This window comes from Penaeus vannamei, chromosome 28 (assembly GCF_042767895.1).
Source record: "Penaeus vannamei isolate JL-2024 chromosome 28, ASM4276789v1, whole genome shotgun sequence".
Taxonomy (NCBI): domain Eukaryota; kingdom Metazoa; phylum Arthropoda; class Malacostraca; order Decapoda; family Penaeidae; genus Penaeus; species Penaeus vannamei.
The window spans coordinates 30,671,601-30,676,600 of record NC_091576.1 but is presented as its reverse complement, the minus strand read 5'-3'; the positions used below and the strand labels follow the sequence as shown (position 1 = coordinate 30,676,600).

General features: G+C 40.5%; 1 protein-coding gene across 3 annotated transcripts in view; it reads right to left on the bottom strand.

Annotated features, from left to right (window-relative positions):
- Positions 1 to 4,528: 4,528 nt before the first annotated feature.
- Positions 4,529 to 5,000, bottom strand: part of Nipsnap (protein nipsnap) — a 26,703-nt gene continuing 26,231 nt past the window's right edge. For all 3 annotated transcript variants that reach the window (XM_070142000.1, XM_070141999.1, XM_070142002.1), the window contains one exon: positions 4,529 to 5,000. This exon is cut by the window's right edge and continues 939 nt beyond it. The gene's annotated coding sequence lies outside the window, so the exon portion shown is untranslated.

The following is a 5,000-nucleotide window of genomic DNA, read 5'->3' as shown; positions in this document are numbered from 1 at the left end:
CTAACCTCGCATCACGTCAAACCTAACCTAACCTAACCTCGCATCCCGCCAAACCTAACCTAACCTAACCTCGCATCACACCTAACCTAACCTAACCTCGCATCACACCTAACCTAACCTAACCTCGCATCACACCTAACCTAACCTAACCTCGCATCACACCTAACCTAACCTAACCTCGCATCACACCTAACCTAACCTAACCTCGCATCACACCTAACCTAACCTAACCTCGCATCACACCTAACCTAACCTAACCTCGCATCACGCCAAACCTAACCTAACCTCGCATCACACCTAACCTAACCTAACCTCGCATCACACCTAACCTAACCTAACCTCGCATCACACCTAACCTAACCTAACCTAACCTAACCTAACCTCGCATCACGCCAAACCTAACCTAACCTAACCTAACCTCGCATCACGCCTAACCTAACCTAGCCTAACCTATCCTCGCATCACGCCAAACCTAACCTAACCTAACCTAACCTCGCATCACGCCAAACCTAACCTAACCTAACCTCACCTCGCATCACGCCAAACCTAACCTAACCTAACCTCTCATCTCACCACATCTAACCTAACCTAACCTCACAGCCCACATCATCTAACCGGGCCGAACCTTACCTCACATCGCATCACACCAAACCTAACCTCCACCTCAAATAAGATAAAATCAAACACAACCTTAAACTAAACCTAAAGAAACACTAATTGAGTTGTCTAATTTAGTTAATTATCATATCGTGTCGAGAAGTTGACATCTTGTTTGCTTTACCACGCTTGCGCAGGACACCAATCGAGGGCTTTTCTTCCGTACTCTTAGTAACTTCCATATTTAGACGGGTGCATGACACTCCCTCTATACCCCCCCTTTATTAGCACTACTTGCCAACGTACAGAAATCGCGACATTGTAGCGTATCGGCGGATATTTTCATCTCGCGGTAAATGAGACAGCAGCGATGGCGATGTCCACTTCCCTCTGTCTCTGTGGCGCTCTTGGTAACCTTTATCTATAATGCATATTTTGGCTTTTCATAATCACTGAACTACCCTCGATTACCACTTTTAATTACCAACTCTTAACGCTCTATCCTTGGTCTCGAGAAATGGAACCTCTTTTCTGCCATGTGTGAGATTGTGATCTTGATTTTTTCCACAAATATAGTGACAGTATTGAATTAATTACTGTGCCAAGAGCACAATTTTACTTCAAAGACTTCAAAATGTGAAAAGTGAAAAAGTTGTAGGTTAACAAAAGAACAGTCCGGTGTCAGTTTCAAGAACTATTACCAAAATTTTATTTTAAAACGAAACTTAACATTCGATGTTTTATTTATGGGGGTATTTCTCTTATTAAAGAGCTCGAGACTAGCTTTATTTCTTTCATAAAACTATTTGTGGTTGGCCGAGTTTTTGCCAGGAAGTGCTTGTTGCATGGTGCTCTGAAGAAAGTGGTCATCAGTGCCATATAGATAGATGATAATTTACATTTATTTTATTAGTTGACATTTTTTTCAATTTTAAAATTGAAGCTTTCTACCGTACTCTTAGTAACCTAATATCTAACATCTAATTAATTCAGTGTACATCTATTAATTGTGTACAAGTCTTCAGCGCATCTCTGAAGTGTCCTTTCCATTTTACAGATCTCCTCTTGAGTACTTTGTGGTGGCACCAGCATCAAGAGTCCGCTATCGTCACTAGCTTGTCTCGTTTCCGGTCGAGGCTTTGCAGTGACCAGTGGACCATCCTTCAATCATTCCCCTCCAGTCTCGTGCCCGTAGTTGTCGTGGGGTGGGGGGGGGGGGAAGGGAGGGGTGCTTAGGACAAGGAGACTGAGACCATTGTTGGGCGTCTCCCCTACCTCGGGCCTCAGCCACCACTTCGACCAACTTTAAGATCTTTTCTCCTCTTTCCTTTTCATTCTCTTCTCCAACCCCTTCCCCTCTACATTCTCTGACTTTGCGCCAGTCATGAACAGCCTCAGGGAGCCATGGACACGGTATTCTCTAGGTTGGTTAATTATTAATTACGGTATACATTTCCGTATGCTACGGCATCTTCCACCTACTTCCTTCCTTTCAATATGCAATAACATATGGACGACTGCAGACTTTCCTTTCCACTGGAGAGAGAAGCCATTGTACTACCTTTCCTAAAACCTAACAAACCAGGTACTCTTCCCAAGACTACCGCCCCATAGCACTTGCAAGTTGCTTATGCAAACTACTGAAAGGATGGTTAACTTTCGACTAATGTAGTACCTCGAATATCATAAAATCATCTCTCCAAATAATTTTGGATTCCATCGCGGCAGAAGAACAGCTGATCCACTTGCCTTTGTTGAAACAAATCACATCAGCATTTGCACGCCGTGAGTCAGTATTAGCAGTCTTTTTCGATCTCGAAAAGGCATATGATACCACATGGCGGCACCACTTCCTACAAGAATTATTTTTCCATAGCAAACGTGGAGAGTTGAGCGTTTTCATAAAATTCTTCCTGTCTGACCGTACCTTCCATGTCAGATTTGCCTCTTCTACTTCCTCTTCTTTTCCTCAATTAAAAGGTGTCCCACAAGGCAGTGTACTACAAGTACCACATTGTTCTTATAGTCGTAAACGAATTAGCTTAAGCTCTGTATCACTATATGTCGATGATTTAGCCATCTTTGCCTTTGGCCCTTTCATTAAAGTTCTCCATCAACTTCTCCAGTCGTCGATAACATCAATCTCTTCTTGGGCTACCAATCACAGCTTTCGATTCTCTTCCTCTAAAACCTTTTCCATCCTATTTCCTCGTTCACGTATAGACTCTCAACCTCCACTCCTCCTTTATGATTTTCTGGCAAGTTCCTTGGTTTTATTTTGACTCCAAGCTATCTTGACAAGATCATATCCTCTCTAAGAAAAAGCCCTCCATTGTCTTCGATGCCTACAAATTCTCTCCCACCTATCCTGGGGTTCAGACCGCAAACACATCACCTCCATATTACCCTAATCCTCTCCACCCTTGATCATGGCTGTCATATATTTTTCTGCCTCTGTTCTCTCAACTTGACCCAGTACACCATTAGGAGCCCTAGGAGCCTTCCGATCCTCTTTAGTTGAGAGCCTATACACAGCATCAGGCCTCTCTCAACGTCGCGCTCTTGTCTCTGAGTCTATGCTCATTTCCACTAATTTTCTTTCCCCAAGCTAACTCCCCCTCAACCTCCTCCTCTTCTCCACTTTTAGCTGTCCCTTTCCTTGTTCGTATGGAGACTACTATCCTATAGTACCATACCATAGTGCTGCTATGTGTAAACACATCTATTATCATATTACTTAAAATTTTATTGCACTCCTTTCTTTTGCTTGTTCATTTGTATTTAACATTCCAGTTATTTATTTGACTTCTTTTAATAAAGAATTAACTAAATCTTTTTTATTTTCATGTATCATATCTACTATGCCCTCGGCACTACTGCTTACATATTTTACAGCCAGAACTTTTATTATTGGGCAGGCCAAAGGCACTTGGTTCTACCCTATCAGACCTATGCAAACCTTCCACTATAATTTTTATCTTTTTTTTAAATCTTATACTTGCAGTTTTAAGTCGTATAATATTCTCATCTTTCATGTTCATCACTGTCACAATGTAACTGACATTGAAATCAAATTCTTATTATTGCCATAGATTTTTAAAATTAAATTTCAAGGTCACTAGTTTCTGAATCCAGGGGAGATGGAAGGGGGCTCAGTAGCATTAGTAGAAAGTTCACCAGATTCTATTCCGGTTTTCCATTTTGTGGGGCTTCTGGTAAACCAGAACTGGTCAGATGGTGTGGTCAAAGAAAGTAAGATTATTGTCTTTTTCTTGTGCTTGTAAAAGAATTCAACAAACTTACACTTGCCCTTACTGAACCTTATTGGAATAGCCCTCAATGAAAAATTTCTGCCGTATCAATAGTTAAAGTCATTAGTGGTGTTTTCAGAATATAGCAATAGGCCTGGGAGCAAAAATCACAGGTAAGGAAAGGTCATACAGCACTATGATAAAGTATTGATAGTGAAAAGGTTATAAGTTAATGACAGGACAAGTATGTAAGCTCTCAAAGGTTGTAGAATGCTGTAGCTTAGTATGGTGGTGAAAGGGTAAAGAGGGAAGAGCAAATGGAGTACAAAGGCCATTAAAGGAATGGTACAAAGACACCTTTTCATCCTATCAGAGAGAGACTTTAGGATGTGGACAGGAGATGTTGATAAGGAAAAGGAAAGGGGTGAAGACCATGCAAAATTAGTGACCCAAAATAAGGGTGGGTCGCTCCAGAAGTCACCAGAGGACTGATGGATAATCAGACAACTATAAGGTCTCCATAACTGCAGAGCTGGCATCCATTCCCATAATGCAAGCTGAAATAAAGAGCTGTATATTGACATTCTGGTGGCAATATTAAGTCCAAAGCTAAGGAGAGAGACAATTTAGTACAAACCTCATCCCTTATTTCTTTAATTAGTGAAAAGAAAACACAGAGCGAAAAAGACTTGAGTTTGTATTCTAGATACAGTGAAATGTACAATTCTTTGTTACATATGCCTGTGTGAGTAAAGGTTTTAGCATGGGCTTTCATGTGTTCGTGTGCGTTGGCTAAGTACCCAGAGGTGGCTTCTTTGTCAACCAGCATTCATCAGACATTGGGCCAAAACGAACTGGAAAATAATTACCTGCTGATATATAGCTTTGCAGTAAACAACTTGCTTTCATCTTGTCAGTTACCATTTTTTGGATAAGAATAGACTTATTTAACATGTATTCTCAAGATTCAGAGGAAAAATGCAAAGAAAATCATGGCATTCATACATTCAGAAAAAAAATATATTTACAAAATTCAGCAACAACACATGATTGCACAATTTCTTTTTCCTGTACACATGGATAATGATATGCAAGTAAATAGTTTCAAACAGTTGGATAGTAGTACTAAATATCAAATAAAAAATACAAAAC